A 24941-nucleotide genomic window follows, 5' to 3' on the forward strand; every position below is an offset into this window, starting at 1 on the left:
TATTCAACCTCCCTTTAGTTTCCCAGTTCAAATAAGTGCAATTTTAAAAACTCCTTAATGGCTATAATCTTCACTTTCTGAATCTGAGAATTACAATCCACATCTTTTTCCTGGGCAAAGTACACATTGAGCTCATGCAATAACCTCTGAAATGTTGCTTCTATCTGTGTCTTCTTGTCCTTTCTAATAGTTGCTTCCCTCATTCAGATCATCATCACCTCTTGGATTGCTTACAGGGCCTGCTCTCTGGCCTCCCTGCAGCTGGTGTTCCCTTTGTAGGGCATCCTGTGAGAAGCATCTCCTTACTGAAGACATGGCATCTGGCTACTCCCGTGTTTAAAACTTTCAGTGACTCCTTGTTCTCTCTACTGCAGAGCAGGCCCCCAAGCAGGTACCACGGCCCCGTATCTTTCCCCAGTCTCCCAGTCTAGCTTTTCCTCCTGCCCTACCCTTCATGCTCCCTAAAATCCCTAAGTCCACCTGTGTCTTGTGACTTTCTACTCTGTTCCTTTGCTGATCCTTTTTACCATTTCTACACGTTGTGCAAATCCCAGTCCAAATCCTATCTTTGCTTTTAAGATTTATTTACTTGAGAGAGAGAGGGAGAGAGCATGAGTGGAGGAAAGGGCAGGGGGAGAAGCAGACTCCCTGCTGAACATGGAGCCCACCTACTCGGGGCTCTATCCCAGGATTCAGAGATCATGACCTGAGCCGAGGTCAGACGCTTAACCAACTGAGCCAGCCAGGTGCCCCACAGATCCTATCTTCTTTGTGAAATTTTCTGTAATCCTCAGAACTAGAACCATCTTTTTTCCTCTGAAAGTTTTAGGCACTTTATATTTTTCTGATTGCATTTTTTATAATCCATTATGGGCTACAGGTTACTCGTGTGTCTTCCTGAAGGAGGAATAATGTCATCTTCATATTTCTCCTAACACCTGGCACAGTGCTTTTTACATGGTATGTGCTCAGTTGAAATGAACTGTTTTTCTTTAATCCACAAAAAAAGCTAAAAACTGAATTTTAGCCAAACTTCCTTCTTTCTTCCCCAGTAGAATGGCCCCATCTTTCAAGTTCCTATCTGAAGAGCTCAAATGAGTGTATAATTCCACAATATAATTGTTGCAAGGAAGAAGGGTAAAAACAAGGATTGAAGTGATGCTCCTGAGGCTTCTGAAGAGTGGCGAATTTGTTATTCAATAAAAGGGACACACATACTTAAGGGAGAGAAGACTTTTAAGAATTAAAAATGCTTCTTAGTTTTAGACATTTCCCTAAAAGGCCAACATATCAGTAAGTTTGGGTTCATCTGCATAAGATGGAAAAGCAAAACAACAGTGGCTTAAACAAGCTAGAAGTTTATTTCTCTCTTATATTAAAAAAAAAAAAAAAGCCTAGGGCTGCCTGGTTGGTTCAGTCAGTAGAGCATGTGACTCTTGATCTCAGGGATATGAGTTCAAGTTCCACATTGGGCACAGAGCCTATTAAAAAAAAAAAAAAAAAAAGCCCACAGGTTAGCAGTCCAGAGCTGTTAGAGTGGGTCCTTGTCTGAAGGACCCTGGTTCCTTCCATCCTGCTCTCCTGCCATCCAAGTTGTTCAGACTCCACCTATCTCATTTGTGTTCAGCCAGTAGGAAGGAAGAATAGGAATAAAAAAATGTTGTGTCTTTTGAGACTTCCCACAGATCATTCACATTATTTCTACTTCTACCTCAGGGGTTGAATCTATTCACCTAGCTGTGAAGGAGAAGGGGGAACATAGTTTTTAAACTGGGTTACTAAAGAAGATTCTCTTAAGATAAAGGAGTGGATCTTGACAAAATGGCAAAGGAGACTTAGTAAGCCTTCAGTGCCGCTACTGCCCACATTCCAGCCAGAATCACATTCCAGCCTTGATCTCCCTTAATCCTCACACTTACATTCTTATTATGATGCCACTTATGCAGATCAAGAAACGGATGCCCAGAAAGATTCTGTGACTTGGCCAAATGGCCAAAGAAGAAGCTTCAGATAATGAAAAAATGAAAAATAAATAAAACAAGTAGCTGGGTTGAACCTGTTATATTACTCAAAAACAAACTTAAGCCCCACAACCCAAAAAACCCACCATATACTCATAGAGCATTTTCCAAATGGATTTCTACTTAATTTTGACTGTAGATCACCTCAATCAGCCCCTACAGAAAAACCTATTACAAACCCGTTTCACTTGTCACTTGAAGTACGTGACTTCATTTAATGTGGGATATTTAGGAAAATCTCTAGATTTGTGGCTTTCATCATTTTAGGGTCTGATGAATTGCTTTGAATGTTGAAGTACTCCAGCTGATTTTAAATACATAGGAATTTGTTTTTATTAGTCACCCAAAGATAGAAATACCAAGGTGAGTGTGTTTACTGAATACCAGGTAACTTAAAAAGGAAAGGGCTAAAAGAAACAAGAACTTTCATTTTTACTTTATATATTGTTGAATGATTAGAAATTTTTAACAGCAATCTTTATATATTGTTGAATGATTAGAAATTTTTAACAGCAATCTTAAAACAAAGGATGGTATAAATTACAAGATACCTATCCTTATCAATGGCCTTTTGTTTCTTGTAGAACCTCTAGAAAAATCAGAAAGACTTTACAAAACATGATGTGATGTCTACTGGTGGAGACAGGCCACGAGGTGAGTGAAAATTGCTTAGAGCTTATTTCTAGTAACGACACAGATGAGCTGAGAGCTTAGTTTAAACCAGTGTACTTAGTTTAAACTAGTACTTGTACTTCATTTATAAATTTAAACATTTATGCATTGCTTAAGAATCTTGTAATTCTCCTTTGTTTATTTGTTTTTATTTTTTAAAAGATTTTATTTATTTATTTGAGAGAAAGAGAGAGAGTGCAAGAGAGCAGGAACAAGAGGGAAGGGCAGAAGAAGAGGGAGAAGCAGATTCCCCGCTAAGCAGGGAACCTGAGGAGGTAGGGAGCTTGATCTCAGGTCCCTGGGATCATGACCTAAGCAGAAGATAGAGGCTTAACTGAGTCACCCATACACCCCAACTCTTCTTTATTTAAAAACAGGTAAATATATCATGAGATTCCTTCTTCATTAGCAGTCAGAGCTAAGCCACCTTATAAACTAGCCATGTTACATCAGACTTTTACTGAATGTATGAATGCTTACAGTATTGAGATAATAATGAACTATATTTTCACTGAGTTTTATTTTGAATGTCTTTGGAGATTGCAAACACAACAAAACCTTAAGGACAACAAAATTTGCATTCAACTAATATTTACTGAGTCCCTACTTCATGTTAGGCTTTGTGGCATGATAACTATGTGGGATAGGTAAGTATTATCCTCATTTTACAGATGAGGAGATGTAGGCTTATGAAGGGTAAGTAACATTCCCATGACATAAAACTAAATAAGTAGCAGGTCTGCAATTTGAAGCTAGATATCTCATGAACTTACGAAGAAAGTCCTATGGTTTAAAACATTATTTTAAAGTTTCGAAACTAAAAAGCACACATTGCAAAACAAACAAACTTGATCAAGGCAGAAGAGCCTAGAAGTGCCAGGGTGGGTTAGTCAGTTAAGTGGCCAATTCTTGATTTTGGCTCGATCACAATCTTAGGGTCCTGGAATCAAGCCTTGGGTTGGGCTTCATGCTCAGCAAGGAGTCTGCTTGAGGATTGTCTCTCTCCCTCCACCTCTGTACCTTCCCCAACTTGTGCACATGCATACTCTCTCAAATAAAAAAATAAATCTTAAAAAAAAGACACAAGAGTATAAGTAAAATTTGAAAGTCCATCCCACCCCTACCCCATCCCTTTTTCCAAGAATAATCACTGTTAGTAGTAGTTTGGCATAAATGCTTCCATATCTTTCCTTTTGACCAATGTCAAAAGAAAATGTACTTTTTACTGTATCACACTTCCCATCTACTTAAAAAAATCAATGAATAGAGGAGATTGAATTTAGTATATATCTACTAATATAAATATCTAGTCTAAAAAATGACTGAAATGTTCATTCAGCTAACATTAGGCCTCTAACTATAGAAATTCAAAGTACAGAACTCACTTTCTGTTTCACGGGGACTCATAATCTAGTGTAGCAGTTCTCAATTTGGTTTTGAGAGGGTAAATAGGGACTCTGTTGTGAGTCTGATGTGAGCTCTGAACCTACAACATAAAATTTTACCTATAACTCAGGGAATTCATGAACACCCTGAAAGTAATATGGATCCCTGCCTCTTGTAGAAGTAAGATTCTTAAATCAATAATTTAACATAAATACTATAATAGACATATGGACAAGACACTATTGCCGCACAAAAAAGCAAGGGCTTACCTTAAGCAAGACATGTCAAGAAAGACAAGGAAGAATGATACTTGCCCAGACTCTTGGAGGACACAAGGAGTGTGACAATTCGCCCAGTGTAAGGGAAGGAGATCCATTGAGGAACAACTCTATAAAGCCTAGAGGCCAGAAAAGACAGGGAACCAAACACAAGACTGTGTTTGGATAGTGTGTATACAAGAGTGACTAAAGATGACTTGGAGAGCTGGGGGGAGGCAGACCATGAAGGTAGAGGTCTGCTGTGTTAGGACATTTGAACTTTAGGAGTCACTGAAGGATTCTGATTCTGATTTTCATAGGTAAGTAAGAAGTCTATAATTAATGTATGACTGAATAAATGATCATGGGAATAGTAATTTAGATGATAGGATAAGATAGAAAAAGGAGATAAGACCACTTGATTCAGACTTATTGGAAGATCAGTGATTAAACAATAAGCTATTAGAAAGATATATTGCTAAAAATCGGATGGAAATCATTGGAAGGTCATTCCTTTTGCAAAGGAGACTGGGAGACTAAAGCTTGGAGACTGTGTGTGCAAGATAAAACTCAAAATTTGGAAAGCAGTTCTGTCCTCTCACTGCAGTGAGTCCCACACACAAACTAGTGTGGATCACTCAGGGAGTATCATTCACATCCCCATGCCTTCTGCTGTCCTCCAGTGACTCCTGATGGATGGTTTGTTTTTCCATCAACTCTTCCATCTTCAAAGAGTAGAGAAGAGAAAGACAGTAAAATTGGTCAGTTTCTCAATATTTCTACACTGAGTATATGTATTCCTTTCATAATTATTTTCCTAATTCAGGTTTCAAAGTAATGTAATTTAGAGCAAGGCTTACAAACAATGCCATATCTGGTTCATTTCTTTTTGAGTCTATTTAACCTAATATACCTAACTAAAAATCCAATTTTAGTCTCACCTCCTACTACTTGACAGTAGCTTATAATTGTGGCAAGACCATAATGTCCCAAGGATATTTACTTGATAAATATTTATTATTCATTAAAAACTTTACATATCAGATGCTGTAGGAGCTTTGAAGACTTATCCATATATTGAATATGCAGTTTTGTGTGTACGAGATATCATAAAAATTTGTTTAAATACAAAGAAGCATTTGGTCTTTGCCAAAGGGTAGTTGCTCCAAAAGATTTCTCAGTTCCCATGTTTAAATAGTGAACTTTTGTTAAAACAATATTTAATATAATTTTAGGTGAAATAGCATTGATTTTTCCAGCTTGCCTTTTTGAGGTTATTGATTTGGAGCAAAAAAAAGCATCTCCTTGCTATTACTATGAATGAATAAAGTTCTGTGTCATTTTCTTTTCTTTTTTCCTCAGGTTTACTGAGGAATAATTGACAAATAAAATTGTAATGTTTTTAACCAGCTGATTTGTTATATGTGTATGCTATGAAAAGATTTCCCCCATCGAATTAATTAAAACATCCATCACCTCACATATTTACCTTTTTTTTTTTTTTTTGGTGAGAACATTAAGTTCTACTCTCTTAGAAATTTTCAATTATACAGTATTATTAACTTTAGTCACTAGGTTATACATTACACCCTCAGACCTTATTCATCTTATAACTTATACCCTTTTACCAACCTCTCCTTATTGTTGTCTGCTTTAGGGAATAAAAAAATCATTAACCATCCACATACTCTGGAATTGAATTAAATTCAACTCAAACTTGTGTTGAGTGCTCATCACAAAAAGTTCTCAAACTACCTCAGAGGAATGTGAACAAATAATATAAATGTATTTACCTTTAAAAGCCTAATTTTGCATGCCTCTCTATAAAATATCTCAGCATTTAAGAATATGTAATAATTTTTAAGTTGCTTATTACTAAGTAAAATTGCCATATAAGGAGATGATCTATATTTATCCTGAGGCTTAGAGTCCAGCACTCTAGTTTGGTAAGAACCAGATGCCCACCAGGCGCTATGGCTATGAATAAGACATGGTCCCTGCTTTAGTAGAGCTGACAGTTTTGCATGGGAAAAATAGTAAATATTGCTCAGCTAAACCGCTGAGCCACCCAGGGGTCCCCAATCCCAATTGAATTCTACAGATATTCCAAGAAAGGAGAAATAACTTGCTATTGGATTGAAGGAGGAAGTTCCAGAGGTAATTAATTATATTATTAACTATAGCTAATAATTCCCAGTAGGGAGAGATACTAATAGTATGGTATGAGAATGTAGTAGAAGAAGGGTTGACTAAAGATGATTTAGAGGATCAGAGCTGGCTTCGTAGAGAAGGAGGTGCTTGAATTGAACCTTGAAGGATGAGAAATACTTCTTTAGGTAAGGAAAAATGCTTGAGGCATAGAGAACGGGAGGAACAAAAGTACAGAGGCAAGTGTTTGATGAAATGCATGAACTGTGATCATCTACCAGCTTAGCTGTTATAAGTAGCAATATCATATTTCAACTAGTTCCAGCTTAGCTGTTATAAGTAGCAATATCATATCAGCCAATTTTTCTAGCTAGCCCAGGTACACATGGGGAGCCTTACCCTGGCAGCCTCTCCGAGGTTCCAGAGAAAAGTGCCTGAGAGGATGTGATGTGATTGTGATTTGCCAATCAGTTAGTGAGAAGGGGCTCCTGAAATATAAAATTAGGTGTCGAGAGACCTGAAGCAGGCTAAAACTCTGACACTCATTCAAACAGATTTGCTTTCAATATTTAATATTTGAATAAACAACAGGCTGATCCCCTCATGGAAGAAGAGTGAAAGAGGCCCCTCAGGGGCAATATTTGGCCTCCCATCCAGGGTCAAGGCAGTTTGGCTCCAGCCTCACACTACATCACTCAGCTGAACAAACATTTTATAAGGAAACTGGACTCACCTTTCTTAGTAGGCTTTTTATTGCCACTCAAGACTGTACCTAGGGAGTGCCCAGCTGACTCAGTTGGTATAACATGTGACTCTTAATCTCAGGTTGTGAGTTCAAGCCCCATGCTGGATGTGTAGCCTATTTTTAAATGAAAGAAAGAAAGAAGAAAGAAAGAAAGAAAGAAAGAAAGAAAGAAAGAAAGAAAGAAAGAAAGAAAGAAAGGAAGAAAGGAAGAAAGGAAGAAAGAAAGAAAGATTGCACCCAGGACAGCCCATCACCCCCACCTTCCCACCCACCCACCCACATAGCCTTACCATGTTTATCGAAGCATTTATTTTAATCACACAAGATGCTTTCCTTGAGAGAAGTCCTAACAAATACAGTTTTCTCCCACTCCCATTTCCAGGGCTCTTGTAGTGCCTCTGACACATTGGTGCATGCATAGCTCCTTAATCCAGCTCTAAATCCATTTTTAGGCCTGAGAGTGTCAAGCAGTTGATTGGTGGGGGCTCCCCTGTCACATAGCTGGGCTAAGGCTGCAGCTGAAAATGCAACTTCCAGATTCTGGCTCCTGCAATGGTAACCAGGGTTTCTGAGTGAGCCATTTTATTATTTCCATTCAAACAGGAGCTTAAGACTTAGTCAAGTCACTCAAACTCTTGACCTCATTTTCTTTATTCGTGAAGCAACAGGGTTTGGCTAGCTGATCTCTATGTAATCCTTCAGTTCTGATTTTCTTCACCACTATATGCTTCATCTTTAGTTTAAAGATTGCAAGTAATTCTGGTTTGGTTTGGCTTGGTCTCTCCAAACTATGATATTGGTTCTTTCATTTATTCAACACCTATTTATTTGAACCTATTCTGTGCTTGATCTTTCTGAGCCTCAGAAAATGTAGAGTGAATAAAAATGCCCATGCCCTGGTGAAGTGGAGGTGGCGGGCCAAGATGGCCAGTGAACAAATAAATAGATAGTATTGTCATTTACTGGTTAGTGCTACAGATAAAAACAAAGCAGTGAAAGGCAAGTGGACAATGGAAGTTGGGTCCTGCTCTTACACATGTGGTCAGGAAAGACCTTTCTAATAAAGTGATATTTAAGCAGCAACCAAAAGTCTTGAAACTTTTTATCCTTGATGTATGAATATGGGATATTGTAAATTTGAGAAGACCTGGAAGTTCAAGAGATGGGAATGAAATCGGCCCTGGTAGAGGTACATAAAAGTCTGGGTTTCAACCTAGCTTTTCTCTGTCATGTCCTTCACATCCCAAGATTTTCACAAATGAACTATCTCACTTCTAGGATTCTAAACATTCTATTTTAACACTTTAATAATAACTTTTCAAATGTACTGCATCTACTTGCTTCTTTCACTTTTGTCAATGGGAATTATGCCTATAAGTATGTTAATTATGAATTAATAATAAATTCAAAAAGCTTTGATAATTGAATTTACAGGAATTTACCAAGTAGGGATTTGTTTAGCATGTGAATTTTGCATCCTGATTTTCAGTACTTTCCTCTTCAGCTCCACAAACCACAGCCCAGAGGAAGGACACAACCTAAAGAATGTGTGAGAAGGAGTTAAAGAATCAAGGACTAGATTGGAAATATTCTTTTCAAAGGGGTGGGTCTCTCTCCATCCTCATTCATCTTGCCTCCACTGGCTCATTCACGAACTGTCTATCATGTGATTTGTTTTGGAGCAGGCCAGAAGCACCGGTCCCCAAGCAGATGAATGGCAGACACTGCAGGCTGAAGGCAGGTTCTGTGGTTATTAAAAGAAAAGAAAGAACAGAAAAGAAAGGAAAAGAAAAGAAAAGAAAAGAAAAGAAAAGAAAAGAAAAGAAAAGAAAAGAAGTGGGCAAACCCCAGGTAGTGAATTTGCCAAGGTGCATTCCAAAATGGGCTAAAAATGAAAAGGATTCATTTTGCTTCCAAAACACTAGCATTTTATATATATATATATATATATATATATATATATATATATATATATATATATATAGGCTAAGCCATTGCCGATTATCCTACTTTTTTAAGTAACTTTTTTTTTTTTTTTTTTTTTTAGAGAGAGAGAACCAGCAGGATGAGGAAGGAGTAGAGGGAGAAAGAGAGGGCGGGGGTGGGGAGAATGAGAATCTCGTAGGCTCCAAGCCTGATGCAGGGTCCAGCATGGGACTTGACATAGGTCTCAATCCCATGACCCTGAGACTATGACCTGAGCCGAAATCAAGAGTCAGTCACTTAACCGACTAAGCCACTCAGGTGCCCTGTAGGTTATCCTACTTTCTACCCTATAGCTCTGAGAACGCCTTTTCGGGCTGAAATAGAGCCTTAAATCCTTTCATTCTTTCTCCTTAGCATTTCCAGCCAAATTCTTCCTCCCTCAGTCTCTACATTCATGACTACCGATTATTAGATTTTTAGGTAAGAGAACATTAAACCACTTAATTATTAATAATTACACCTAATTAGCACATTAGATTATGTGCTAAATAGTTGCCACTTGCAGTGTTTAGCAGGTTTATCATCTTACTCAACAAGCTTTTTTTGAGTTCTTCTCTATGTAAGAACATAGAGTCAGCACCAAAGAGAGTAAGAGGTAGAAAAAAAATAGCCTCTTTTCTCCAGAAGTTTATAATGGAACCTGCGGCAGCAATCCCAGGACTCTGGGATCATAACTGCAGCCAAAGGCAGACACTTATCTGACTGAGCCACCCAGGCGCCCTAGAAAATGAGATTATTTATGTAAGATAAATAACAGTAGAAACTCATGGTTTAGGTTCCAACTGAATTCTTTTTTTTTTTTTTTTTTTAAGATTTTATTTATTTATTCATGAGAGATAGAGAGAGAGGCAGAGAAACAGGCAGAGGGAGAAGCAGGCTCCATACAGGGAGCCCAATGCAGGACTCAATCCTGGGACTCCAGGACACTCTGGGCCCAAGGCAGGCGCTAAACCGCTGAGCCACCCAGGGATCCCCGATTCCAATTGAATTCTACAGATATTCCAAGAAAGGAGAAATAACTTGCTATTGGATTGAAGGAGGAAGTTCCAGAGGTAAAGAGCCTGAGTTGGACCTCAGGGAAGGAATAAGGATTTGACAATTGGGGGAGGGGGAGGAGGGCAGACCAGGCAGCAGAGAAAGGAAGAAACAATGCAGGAATGAAAATGAATTAACTCAGCAGGCTGGAATACTTTCTACATATTGGAAACAAGGTTGGAGAGGAAGGTCAGGGACATTGTGGAGGACCCAGAAAAAATAATTGATGTATTATACTTTATAACTTGAGTCTTTGAGCAGAAGTAAGAAATGATCAAAGGAAAATAATCTAGGGGCACCTGGGTGGCTCAGTCCATTCTGCCTTTGGCTCAGGTTTGATCCCAGAGTCCTAAGATTGAGCCCCACTTGTGGGCTCCCTGCTCATCAAGGAGTCTACTTATCCCTCTCCCTCTGCCCTTCCCCTCAACTCATGTGCATGCTCTCTCTATATATATCAAATAAATAAATAAAAGCTTTAAAATAATAAAGGAATATAATCTAGTAGCAGTGTAGAGCATTGGATAAACTACTTAGGAAGCTCCTACAGATGTTTAGGCACATAGCAGTCAGGGTTGAAACAGAGAGAATGAAAAGAGAGAGGGGAAATTTAAGAAATATGACAAAGAAAGACTCGGAAGGATTTCACTGCTGGATTGGAGGAGGAGAGGAAGTTCATTTGGAGGTCTTGAGCCGGTGACAGGGCTAGGGAACTCCCAAGGGGGAGCCTGGAATAGGCTAAAGATGACCTGCAAGATTTAAACAGCTTGAGTTTGAGGTGACCATGGAACAGTCAGGTGAAAATATTCTTTAGAGAGGAATATAACAACCAGGGATGCTCATTTAGCAGGAAAAAAATAGCAAAAGATCTGAAGAATAGCTGATTTTGTTTCCTTCTCTCCAAATAAAGACCTAAGTACAAAAAAAAAAAAAATCTAAAACTGCATAATGGAAGAATTCAGGATTGGGAAATTGTGAACTGTTTACCATAAATCCAGTTTGGGGTACAGTGGCTTTTTGTTTTTTTGTCTCTGTTTTTGTTTTTAAGACTGAATAAAACAATTATGGAAGGCTGAGGGGACTGAGTGGGCTGGGAAAGGGAGGCTGTGAGTTGCTATGTCCCCATGTTCCCGAGTAATATTTGGAGACAGCCTGCTAGAGTCTAGTCTCAGCATTTTAGAGTTGAGAGCCTATTTCTATTACAGATGAAAATATGGAAGGCCAGAAAGAGGTCGTGGCTTCCTTGTGGCCCTGCAGAGTGAGAAGTCAGGGTTGCATCTCAGTCCCGACCCTGCCAGTAAGCAGGTGAACTACCATCTTGATACCGGAGAACATTTTTACATCCATCTATAGGGGGATGCCTGGTGAAAATGTTCAGATTGCATTACCAAAAAGCAAAATGGAGGGCCTATGAAAGCATGAAGTACGTGCCATCAGAGGCAGGAAATGATGTGGCATAGCACGTGTGTACCCCCTGTTAGATTGACTGACCTTGGTGAGAGAGCTATTTCCAAGTGACCTCAGAACAAGATGAAATGGGCATAATCTACACAAGGAATAATTTTCCTTACATCATGTTTAAACAGCCCTAGAATAGATGTCAAGTGTGATTGTTCAGTCTGTTTCCATATGTATTTTTTAAAAGTTCTGAAGAATAGGATTGCTATCTGACAATCGGGGATGGGAGAAGCATGTAATTCAGTTTGGAGGCAAGAGGATGAAGAACTTCTATGTTTCATTTACTTATTCCTGTCCCAACTTGTTCCCAAAAGGAAACTGAAACAGTGCAACAAGAGATTTGGGAATCAGAATATACTAGTCCCATTGTGTTCTTATTTCTTGATGGGATATCTCTAGACCTTTTGCCTTTGTGCCAAACCTACCAGATATTGGTAAGAAGTGGTAAGAAGTTACTCATGATTGGGTTTGATGCACCTTAACTCTAGGAAGGCCATGCAGGAAATAGGCTAAAATTAGAGACGAAATAATCAAACTAATGATGAATTTACATTTTTCATTGATGAATAAAAATATTGAATATTTCTTTAAGTTAGTATATGTTGTTAGACTCTAGTAATAACAGATTATAAAATGACCCTTGCCTTAGTGAGGATAGGTGACAGTTGAGGAGAATGGCCAAGATAGGCTTAGGAAGAGTATGACGCATGAACTGCCTTTTGGAGGTTGGTGGGATTTGGGTTGGAAGAGTGCAGAGGGTTTTAAGGCAGGGGACCTGCAGGAATTGAGATCCTCAGGTGCAAATGCATACAGCTTGTAGGTAGACCAGTTCTGCAAGGAGAATGTTGTAGCTTCTTAGTGGCCTGAGAACATTGCTGACCCCTGTCAACACTGCATGAGCTGTGGGGCTATTCTTCTAACTGAGGTTTTAGATTTGCAGAGTTTGTCTGTGATTTCCAACTCCTGGAGTCTTCGTTCACTGGGAGGTAATGAGAAATTACAGTTATTCTGAGGATTGGATTTTACACTATTCTCCTTTCTAGCAGTTCTGAAAGCGCCAAAGGCAGATCCAAATTGGATGTCATTTTATCTGAACTATGAAATGTCCCCCAGGAGAGGCAGCAGTAACCTGGTTTCCCCTCTCACCTAAAAAAGGCTTTAGTGACTGATGATCTATTTCACAAGGTACTACTAACTCAGCCACATGATCCAGCTCTTCTGAGGCTTGCTGCTGCCTCTGCCTTAGTGGGAAGCATACTTCCTGAGGACTAGTTAAGGTTTGCCACTTTGATAGACCCCTCTGCTAATTAGGGTCATCCCTAGGGCTGAAGCTCAGGGCTCTTTCTCCACGGTTCTCTTAGGAGCCTTTCTTGCCCTTCACTGTCTTCCTGCTTCTCCACTCAGGACCAGCCTGGTGAAAATACAGTGACAGTAACTTCATCTTCCTTTGAAGTAGGTATTACCTTGCACTGGGGCAACACTGGGCTCTCCACCTCTTGGAGAGTGTCTTGGAGAAGCTCTTAACTTCAGCTCAGATGAATCCAGAGAGAGAACCTGTTTGAAAGGTTGAAATTAAATTAGTAGAACCAGGATAAGAAAAGAGAGCGAGCACATCTTCCTGACTAGACCCATGCTATAGCATTTAGGTTCACAAAATTGGGTTCTGGCACATTTATGTATGCCAGACAATAAAATGAGTCAGAAGACCCCTTGGAAGTAATAGGCTCTGAAACTGGTGATATGTTTTGATGTCTCAAATGACATGATAAATTAAATTTTGACTTTAATTTTTAAAATAATTATCTCTAACCATTGGGTTGTTTTTTTGTGTGTGTGATAGCATACTGGTGTTTTTTTTTTTTTTTTTTTTTTCCGATTGATGTTGACATATAGCAAGCAACTCAACCAAATTTCTCTATCCTGGCTGATATTATGTAAACAAACAAATAAACATGAATATGCCTGTGGAGTAGAAGTAGAAAGATCTCTGTTTTTCTGTATTTTTTTTAATTTATTTATTTTTTCATGAGAGACACAGAGGCAGAGACAGAGGCAGGCTCCACACAGACAGAGGCAGGGAGCCCAATGTAGGACTCGATCCTGGATCCCAGGATCACGCCCCGAGCCGAAGGCAGATGCTCAACCGCTGAGCCACCCAGGTGTCCCGTGTTACTCTGTATTCTGATGTAAAGAACCTCTATGTGCTCCTGAGATACAGGGTTGCCCACTTGTTGCTCCTTTTCTCACTGGCTTTGGGAGCTCTCGGATTGCTGGCAATAGTGAAGGATCAGTGGTACTTAGTTTTAGTGTGGGACCTCTCCTTAGGAGATTGCAGGATCTTTAAGCCCCATGGTGGGCACAGGGGATATATTTCTGCTACTAAAACTTTGCTTGATGGGTTTTTTCCCCCCTCACAAAAACCACCTCCAGGCTAAACTCTTTCTATTTACCAGTAATTGTTTTTTGCCTATGTGAAGCACCATGTGTTAGAAGGCACGTTTCTCTTGTAGTACTGGATGGGAATTCAATTCAATTCCACAAGTATTTGTTGATGACAAACTCAGAATGTCACAAAGAGCTGGGGACACAAAGACAAATAAACCCCACTCTGCTCCCATGTTGCTCAGTCTGGTGAGGCGATTAGCATTCAGACAGTTAACCAACGCTATGATGATGGCTTTGTGACCTGGTTCAGTTGGCAGGGGCTGCCCTGTTTCTAGCAACACCCACATATGGGAAAAAATCAATTAAGAGTCTGACTTGAGGACCAAGGACCATTTTCAAAATAAGACTGCTTAATTGGGGGGCTGTCTGGCCCTATATTTTAATTCTTTAATGTATTGCTTTTGTCACCATAAGCTGTTATATATTCAAGAATGATTTGGTTATCTATATTTTTAGAAGCAGGAATAAAAAAATAACACTATCATGGGGTATCCTTGTTTTAAATACTTGCATCCATGCCTATATATTGTGAAATTTATTTTATCTCCCTATCATTTTGCTTCTAAGGGTCATGTCATGTTCTTTGTTTTCTTTCATTATGTTGATTAATAAATTATATTAATAGATTTATAAGCATCCAGCCATTTTTGTGCTCTAGAATAAATTCATGTTATTGTATTTTTGCTTTCTGATATTTTATTCAGAATATTTGTATATTTATTTATTTAGGCTATTCTAGAGTAGATTCAGGATCAGAACCTCATAGGATGGAAATAGTGATTTACATATGTACTATTCTCTGGTACAGATTAAATAATAGTCACTGCTATTTTCAGAAATTTCCTGTGATATTATCCTAGGTTATTTCTTATTTGAGAAGTAGATATTTGACATCCCTCTTTCAATATCTTCTCTAGACAGTTGTTGTTGACTTTATGGTTTTTATTTTTTAAAAAATTTTAAAAAGATTTTATTTATTTGAGAGAGAGAGAGAGCACAAGCAGGGGGAGTGGCAGGTAGAGGGAGACGGAGAAGCAGGCTCACCGCTGAGCAGGGAGTCCAATGTGGGATCACGACCTGAGCTGAAGGCAGATGCTTAACCAATTGAGTCACTCAGGTGACCCTGGCTTTATACGGTTTTTAAAACAAAGCTCAGCAATTTATGTTTTCCTAGAAAATTGTCCATTTCATCTAGCTTTAAAAATTATTGGCAATAAATGACACATAAAATTTTTAAAGTAATATTTCATAGCCTCTGAATTGGTGGTTATATCCCTCTTTTTTTCTATTCTCTCTCTCTCAATCTCCCTCTGTCTCATCAGACCTGTCAGAACTTTTCTCCTTTTACCAATCCATTCAACCTGTTTGTTCAGATGGCTCTCAGAGCCCACATAGGAAGGAACACATCATTAATGACAGTAAAAGTGTTTCCTTATATTATAGTGCTTTGAAATCCTGTGGCATGAAGTGGTTTATTTAAAGATCTAAGCTAATAGAGTAATGGTCTCACTTAGAGCTACTTCTTAAGTAACTTTGAGTAAATACTTAATTGTTCAGAACTTCAGTCTCCTTCCATATAACCTAGATGGTAACAGTGCCTTGCAGAGGGATGAAGTAAGGGATCAAGTAATGATCTAGTAAGACAGCATCGGAGAAAGTACAAACTATGACATATATACAAACAAGGTCATGAAATATGTCATATCGTGAAACCTATGTCACTTCCAAGTTAGAGAAGAAATCAAACAACCCCTTCCATAATTTTTAAAGCATTCTTCTAAGATCAGACAGATCACAAAGATCATACAGATTTTCCTCCCTGAAAATGTTTGCAGGATTTTTCCTGATGAATTACTTTAGTTTCAGGGTAGAATATTTCCTCATCACCCTCCCCCCAACATAAAAAGTTCTCATTCTACTAATTAGAAATGTGCACTAAAGACCCATTCAATAAAGGACACCGAAATGGAAATTAACTCAATTCTGCTTTCAATTAATTCCAATTCCCCAAAGTGCCAAACTTTCTTTTTCTGTCACAGCAGTAATTGGAAAGTAATAAGACAATCCTAAGTTTTTGTGGTCTTATGCGTGTTTGTGTGTGTGCGGTATGCATTCTAGGTCAGTCTGGGGGAGGGTCAGGAGATCTTTTTTGGTATTCTTTAGGCTTCTATTAACTTTATTAATATTATTAACTTTATTATTTGAATTAATTTCATAAAAAGTCTGGCTATCACTTCTTGGGTTAATTCCTATTTCTCTATTGCAATAATTTTATTGCAGTAATTTTAGAACCTTTGTCTTTAAGCAGCAGCAATCAATTTAAAAGGAAACCCTTCCCCAAAAGCTGCAGTTTGTTAATCAGACAAGAACAGGGAGACTCTGGTTGAAAGGGATGGAAAGGGGGGGTCCAGGTGCCCACAGCTTGGTGGCTTTCTCCTTGTTTCATGGCAGGTTCAAAAAAGCCCACAGGCTTCAAAGAATATACAGAAAACCATTGCTCTATATAACAATCAGCCATGGTTTAGTAACTAACAGGCTTTTCCTAAAAACTTAACAGTGTTTTCCAAGGGTCTGCCAAATCCCACATGGGTGTGTTTAGAGCCCAGGACTGCTATTGTAGAGATGGAAATATAGGAGGAAGACTGAGGAGGAGTAGAAGCCATGTTAACTTGGTGAGAGGAAAGCATCTGCTAGTTATTCAAAGGTAGGCAGTGATTCCAGCACAATGAAGGACAGATAGAGAATAGGCTCAGAGTGTGAGGGATTCCTACAGAAAATGAAGAAAAGACTAAGATCTCAAAGGGAATGTTAGAATGTAGTAAGGCTTTTTCCAGAAAAAGTCATACAACTTTTCCATGTAATCTTGTTATTGTCCCTTTTAAGATGTGCCTTTCAATGTATGTTACTCATTTATATGATCATAATATTTGCACTAGTAATTCTCTTCTGGAAACCTTGCCTAAGGAAAAACTGTCTTAAATATGAAAAGAAAAAAAAGCTATATTTCTTTTAATGTTTATTTATTATAGTGAAAAGAAGAAAACTGTCCTAATGTTGAATAATTGGGGGAAGGAAAGAAAACAATGACACATTTCCTCAATTATTTTTCAGTAACAAAAATAATGGTTGTGTAACTATTTGGAGAAAGATACAAAACAGCCTTCTGAAATCACAGAGACCTGAGTTCTAATTCAGACTCCCTCTGCCATTTTTTATCCATGATCCTGGGTATATTATCACTTCATTTTCCCAACCCTCAATATTCTCATTATAAAATGAGGATAATGATGCATGCTCAACAGAACCAATATGAGGATTAAATTAAATGTGATAATATAAATAAATATGAAGCAATAGTGTTTGGCACATAGCAGCTGTTCAATAAATATGATTTCTCTCTCCACCATTCTTTTTTTTTTTTTTGAGTTCATTGGTGTTCAATTTACTAAAATACAGAATAACCCCCAGTGCCCGTCACCCATTCACTCCCACCCCCCGCCCTCCTCCCCTTCCAACACCCCTAGTTCGTTTCCCAGAGTTAGGAGTCTTTATGTTCTGTCTCCCTTTCTGATATTTCCCACACATTTCTTCCCCCTTCCCTTATATTTCCTTTCACTATTATTTATATTCCCCAAATGAATGAGAACATATAATGTTTGTCCTTCTCCGACTGACTTACTTCACTCAGCATAATACCCTCCAGTTCCATCCACGTTGAAGCAAATGGTGGGTATTTGTCATTTCTAATAGCTGAGTAATATTCCATTGTATACATAAACCACATCTTCTTTATCCATTCATCTTTCGTTGGACACCGAGGCTCCTTCCACAGTTTGGCTATCGTGGCCATTGCTGCTATAAACATCGGGGTGCAGGTGTCCCGGCGTTTCACTGCATCTGTATCTTTGGGGTAAATCCCCAGCAGTGCAATTGCTGGGTCGTAGGGCAGGTATATTTTTAACTGTTTGAGGAACCTCCACACAGTTTTCCAGAGTGGCTGCACCAGTTCACATTCCCACCAACAGTGTATGAGGGTTCCCTTTTCTCCACATCCTCTCCAACATTTGTTGTTTCCTGCCTTGTTAATTTTCCCCTTTCTCACTGGTGTGAGGTGGTATCTCATTGTGGTTTTGATTTGTATTTCCCTGATGGCAAGTGATGCAGAGCATTTTCTCATGTGCATGTTGGCCATGTCTATGTCTTCCTCTGTGAGATTTCTGTTCATGTCTTTTGCCCATTTCATGATTCTCCACCATTCTTTATATACATGGAAAGATGCTTAAACTCTATCAATGGATTCATTGACAAACTTAAGGAAATATATGGTTTCCTAGGAAAACAAATTACAGAATTAAGTAGAAAAATTGAGATTACCTTTGAGAAAACTGAAAAAGGTTTAAAGATATGTCTACTTTTTAAAAATATATTATTTATTTATATATTTATGAGAGACACAGAGAGAGAGGCAGAGACATAGGCAGAAGGAGAAGCAGGCTCTCTGCGGGGAGCCTGATGTGGGACTTGATCCCAGAACCTCCAGATTACCACCTGAGGCCAAAGGCAGATGCTCAATGACTGAGCCACTCAGCTGCCCAATCTGTCTACCTTTTCTTAAAAAGCACTAGGTCCAAATGATTTCATAGCTATGCTCTATTATCTTTTAAAGACAGATAATTCCAATTTAATTGAATTTTTTGTAAATTATAGGAAAAGATTGAAAACTTTCTAGTTCATTTTAGGAAGCTAGCATAACCTTAATGCCAAAAAAGAGTAAAAGATAAAAAACATAAATCTTCCACAGATCAAAATCACTCATGAATATAGATGCAAATTGTCTAAATATTAACAAATAGAATCCAGCAGTATATCAAAAGAGATGACCAAGCAAATATTATAGAATGTAAGGATGACTCAACATCAAGGAATCAGCATAATTCATTATAATACTAAATTTTTAAGAAGTAATTCTATCAACAGCTACTGAGAGGACCAATAAAATATAATACACATTCCTAATAAGAAATTTTAGTAAAATAGAACTAAAAAGAAATTACTTAAATATGATAAAGATTATTTGCCAAAAAGAGCAAGTATCATGCTTAAAGCCATTTACATTAAAATCAGAAAATGGATAATGATGTCCACTATTACCATTATTATTAAACACTATACTGGAAGCTCTAACAAATACAATGGTGACAGCGAAATAGCCAGTATAAATATTTGAAAATAAGGATAAAAATCACCTAGAAAGGAGGAACCTGGCTGGCTCAGTCAGAAGAGTGTGTGACTCTTGATCTCGGGGTTCTGGGCTTGAGCTTAACCCAGGCTTGGGGTAGAGATTATTTAAAAAATAAAATAAAATAAACTTAAAAAAATTACCTAGGAAGCTCAAGAAATACTCATTTATTTATTTTATTTTATTTATTTATTTATTTATTTTTTTTTTTAAATTTTTATTTATTCATGATAGGCACACAGTGAGAGAGAGAGGGGCAGAGACACAGGCAGAGGGAGAAGCAGGCTCCATGCACCGGGAGCCCAACGCGGGATTTGATCCCGGATCTCCAGGATCGTGCCCTGGGCCAAAGGCAGGCGCCAAACTGCTGCGCCACCCAGGGATCCCTATTTATTTTATTTTTTAAAGAGGGCTCCACTCTGGGTTTTAACTCACAATCCTAAGATCAAGACCTGAGGTGAGATCAAGAGTCGGACACTTAAATGACTGAGCCACCCAGGTGTCCCCAAAAATACTCATTTAGAAATCTTTTGTAATTAATAAAGGAATTTACTAAGGTGGCCAAATGTAAAATAAATATAAAAAAGATAGAGGATACAGGGCAGATGAATGAATAAATAAAATCTTTAAAAAAAATAGAGGATACAAAAACCAGCTAGCAATGGAATTGGAAAAATGCCATTCACAATAGCAATAAAAATTATAAAACGCTGAAGAATAAATTTCACAGGAATGGTACAGGATCTTTAAGAAGAAAACAATAAAATCTGATCAAAAGACTTTTTTTTTAAATTAAAGATTTAATTTATTTATTCATGAGAGACACAGGCAGAGGGAGAAGCAGGCTCCACGCAGGGAGCCGGATGTGGGCTTGATTCCGGGATTCCAGGATCACACCCTGGGCCAAAGGGAGGCGCTCAACCACTGAGCTACCCAGGCATTCCTGATCAAAAGACCTTAAGCAAGATCCAGTCAAATGGAAAAAACATACATGCTCTTGGATGACAAGATCTGATGTAAAAAAAGATCAGTTGTTCCAAATTAATATATAAATCTAATGTAATTTCAGTGAGAATCCCAATCTTTTTTGTAATGGGTAAAATAATCTTGGAGTTCATTTATTCATATGGTAAAATAAATATCAGATAAAACAAATTATAAAAAATAATAGTTGACTCGCCTTACCAAATATCTTTAAAATATCAGAGAACACCTATAATTTGTGGTTTGGGAATAGACATAGAGAGATCGGAATGGAATAGAGGGCCCACAAAAGGTCTCTGTGTATATGAGAATTTAATGTGTAACAAAAATAATGTTCAGTTCTGTGAAGGAAAAGGATGGCTATGCAATGACTGGTGCAGGTACAAATGGCTATCCATCTGGAAGATAAAGAAGATTGAACATGCCCTCACACTTCATATAATAACAAGTTCCAAATGAATTAAACACTTAAAAATAATGAATGCTTTAGGAGAAAATTTAGGGAAACATGGATATAAAACATTGGAGCTTCAGAGAGCTTTTAAAGCAGTGCAAGAAATCTAGAAGTAAAAAGGGAAAAATACCTATTTGATTTCATAAATTGAAAAATATTTCAGTAGCCAAAATGACCATAAAGTCAGAAGACCAAAAAAAAATAGATGGGAAAAATATTCAAAATTCACACAACAAATAAAAATCTAACCTGTATTATATGAAAACTCTTACTGATTGATAAGGAGAAGATAGATAACCCAATGGAAAAATATGCAAAACAGAGGAATAGGTAATCCCAAAACAGCATTTCTAAATGTACAGTAAGTATATGTAGAGATGCTCAGTAGCAGTAGTAATCAGCAAAAATAGCAATGAGCTATCACTTGTCACTCACCTAACTGGCAAGAAGTAAAAAGTGTTAATATCCACTATAGGCTGGGATACAGGAGAGGTACTCGTGCAATATTCTTGGGGGAAATGAGAATAATTACAGTCCTTTTGTGAAACAGCCTAGTTGTATCTGTTAAAACCACACATAATTAAAAGCACCAATGAGTAAGGCTCTATGTACCAAGTTGTTATAGGATTGTTTGCAGTGGCAAAGTAATGGAAATAGAGGGAATGTACGCCAATACAGAAATGATTAACATAGGTCATCCGTACCTCAGATACTAGACAGCCATTAAAAATAATTTATTGGGGATCCCTGGGTGGCTCAGTGGTTTGGTGCTTGCCTTCGGCCCAGGGTGTGATCCTGGGGTCCCAGGATCGAGTCCCGCGTCGGGCTCCCTGAGTGGAGCCTGCTTCTCCCTCTGCCTGTGTCTCTGCCTCTCTGTCTCTGTCATGAATAAATAAATATAATCTTAAAAAATGAATAAAAATAAATAAAAATAATTTATTGGATCTACACCAATTAACTTGGAAAGATTGCCACGATGTATTATTAAGTGAAAGAAATAAGATGCAGGGAGGTCTAGTTTGGACCTATGATAACTTGTATGTTCTGTGTATGTGTGTGTGTATACAATTATATGAGAATGGAGAAAGGAATGGAAGAACACTAGCAAACTGCTAACATGGATGGGACTGGGGAGGAACACTCCTCCTCTCTGCTCAAATGGCCACAATAAGAACATGAGTGGGCAGCCCGGGGGGCTCAGCGGTTTAGCGCCGCCTTCAGCCCAGGGCGTGATCCTGGAGACCCGGGATCGAGTCCCACGTCGGGCTCCCTGCATGGAGCCTGCTTCTCCACCTCTCTCTCTCTCTCTCTCTCTGTCTCTCATGAATAAATAAGTAAAATCTTAAAAAAAAAAATGAGTAACAAGGATCCAATATTTTTGTAAAGGGGATTTTTTTAAAAAGATTTAATTTATTTATTCATGAGAGATACACAGAGAAAGGCAGAGAGACATAGGCAGAAGGAGAAGCAGGCTCCCTGCAGGGGGACTGTTTCAGGACTCGATTCCAGGACCCCGGGATCATGAGGTGAGCTGAATTCAAGCAGATGCTCAACCACTGAACCACCCAGGTGTCCCAAGAATCCAATTTTTTAAAAAAGATTTTATTTATTTATTTATTTATTTATTTATTTATTTATTCATGAAAGACACATAGAGAAAGGCAGAGACACAGGCAGAAGGAGAAGCAGGCTCCATGAAGGGAGCCTGACGCGGGACTCGATGCCCGGACTCCAGCATCATGCCCTGAGCCAAAGGCAGGCGCTAGACCACTGAGCCACCCAGGGATCGCCAAGAATCTAATTTTTAAAAAGAAAGTAAAGGGACTCCTGGGTGGCTCAGCGGTCGAGCGCCTTCGTTTGGCCCAGGGTGTGATCCTGGAGACTAGGATCGAGTCCCGTGTCAGGCTCCCTGCATGGAGCCTGCTTTTTCCCTCTGCCTGTGTCTCTGCCTCTCTCTGTGTGTCTCTCTCTGTCACTCATGAATAAATAAAGTCTTTAAAAAAATAAAAAAATAAAATAAAAAGAAAGTAAAACATGGTATAATGTAGGTAATGCAATAGTGATGCAAGTAGGTCCAACCAATCATGTAAAACATTCAAGAGAAGAAAGATTGGCAGGCAATACAGCTAAATGATTATCGCGGTTGTTTAAGTAGAGGCATTATAGTTGGTTTTTTCCTCTATATTTTCTAAATTTTTTCCATTGTAGTTTTGTTGGTTTTGTATATAAATAAATAAAATAAAAATTCTAATTTACTTTCTACTAACCACACACATTTTATCATGTCTTGAAATCAATCACCATAGGTAGATAGGTGAGCTTGATGATGTCCTAACTCTGAAAATGTGTAAATTTACATATTATTTATGACATATAAGAGATATTTTCAGTTTGTTTTTAATTAGTTGTAGATTAGATAACTAAATCCCTAGGAAATAATTATCCATAAAAATATGGCTTTCAATATTTCAAGATTTTTTTCTCCTCTAAACAGTAATAGACATCACTTCTAACAGTAATTTTCAAAGCTGTGAGGCTTTGAGCAGGTCATTTTCTTCCCCTCCCCAGGCCTCAGCTGAGCCTATAAATGAAGAAGCTGGATGAAATAATTTTCTCATGGCCTTTGGCTCTAACATTCTGTGATTTAATTTGCATACATCATAGAATGCATTAGATATCAAACAAATGAACAATTGCTAAGGAGAAGAAAGTTTTCCTCTGAGCAATACTTAAATCAGCTCTAAAAGATATTCAGATAACTAGAGAAAATGCCCAACCTTGATGTAACTTTCATGCTCACTTGAAAAATGTACAAGATTCCAAAGACTATATAGTATTGACTTTCTTGATATCCCTCATTTATAATTATATAGCTGTTGATAAAATGCTTTTTCATTAACGTTTACCCTTTTGCCCCTGCCAAGTTATTATTTTGCTTTACAGACTTCAATATATGAATGAAAGGTTGTTTTTGTTTTTTAAAAAGATTTATTTATTTGAGAGAGAGACAGTATGAGTAGGAGGGGCAGAGGGAGAGGGAGAGAAAATCTCAAGTAGACTCTACACTGACTGTGGAGCTGACTGCAGGCTCCATCTCATGACCCTGAGATCATGACCTGACTTGAAACCAAGAGTTGGATGCTTAAGTGACTGTACCACCCAGAAACTCCTGAATGAAAAGTTTTAATTCTGATTTCTTGAGGTATAACATGTAGCAAATAAAATGCATTCCATTAAAACATACATTTTATGAATTTTGGCAAACTTATGCACCTGTATAACTACTATCACAATTAAGCAATAGAACATTTCTATCACTCTAAAAAGTTCCTTGTGCCTCTACCCAGTTAAGCCTCACCTCCTACCCTACATAATTACTGATCTGCATTTTGTCACTATAGATTAGATATGTCCTTTGTAGGCCAATGAACAAATTTTTTACTGTGTTTTCTCAGTCTTGGATAGTGTTAATATATTTTGATAGTTTCAATCAGGATTCTTAGTTGCATCCAACAAAAAAGAGCTCTGGCTGATTTCAGCAGCAAAGGAGTTTGTTGAAAGGCAGCTCATAGAATTCCTGGGAGACTGGGGAACAAGACTGGGATTATGCAGCCAGCAACAATGCCCCAAATCATAGAGTACAGCTGTTCTGGTGAGGAAAGCACCACAAGCAGCACTTGGAGTTACCTAAGCTCTGTACCACATCATGGTCACCACTACCACCCTTGCTGCCACTGCTGTTTTAGGAACTGTTTCTTAGAAAGTACTAAGTATGTCCAATATATCTGTCCTAGGAAATCCTTCTGCAACTTCCAGTGTCAACTGGAGTGAGTAAATCTGCGTGGCATATCCTAGGTCATGTGGCTCTTATGCATAAGCTGCAAGAAAGGCTAGAACATGCCACTTACAGCCTCTAGAGCAAGAGGTTTAATCAAACTTCATAAGATGGGAGGATTCCCCCATCATTGGAAGGGGTTAAAATTCTAGATGGCCAAAAGGAGGGCCAACGTCTACAATACTGACAGTTACATTTGTTCATTAGATTGCATTCTGAACTTGCAGCTTCATATCTAATGGTCACTACAACTAGGCCACATTTGATAACACCTCCTGT

General features: G+C 38.2%; 1 protein-coding gene and 1 long non-coding RNA gene across 10 annotated transcripts in view; one reads left to right on the plus strand and one right to left on the minus strand.

Moving 5' to 3' along the window:
* ARHGEF33 (Rho guanine nucleotide exchange factor 33) overlaps positions 1-24941 on the plus strand; it is an 82635-nt gene that overhangs the window by 2663 nt on the left and 55031 nt on the right. For all 7 annotated transcript variants that reach the window (XM_025454110.3, XM_049095781.1, XM_025454113.3 and 4 more), the window contains exon 2: positions 2606-2675. The gene's annotated coding sequence lies outside the window, so the exon portion shown is untranslated. The remainder of the gene's footprint in view (positions 1-2605; positions 2676-24941) is intronic.
* The window catches only part of LOC112664495 (uncharacterized), a 42695-nt gene continuing 34945 nt past the window's right edge, over positions 17192-24941 (minus strand). For all 3 annotated transcript variants that reach the window (XR_007403091.1, XR_004805946.2, XR_007403092.1), the window contains 2 exons: positions 21532-21706; positions 17192-18480 (listed from right to left, as the gene is read on the minus strand). This is a non-coding gene — a long non-coding RNA (uncharacterized LOC112664495). The remainder of the gene's footprint in view (positions 18481-21531; positions 21707-24941) is intronic.

This window comes from Canis lupus, chromosome 17 (genome assembly GCF_003254725.2).
Source record: "Canis lupus dingo isolate Sandy chromosome 17, ASM325472v2, whole genome shotgun sequence".
In the NCBI taxonomy this organism is placed as follows: domain Eukaryota; kingdom Metazoa; phylum Chordata; class Mammalia; order Carnivora; family Canidae; genus Canis; species Canis lupus.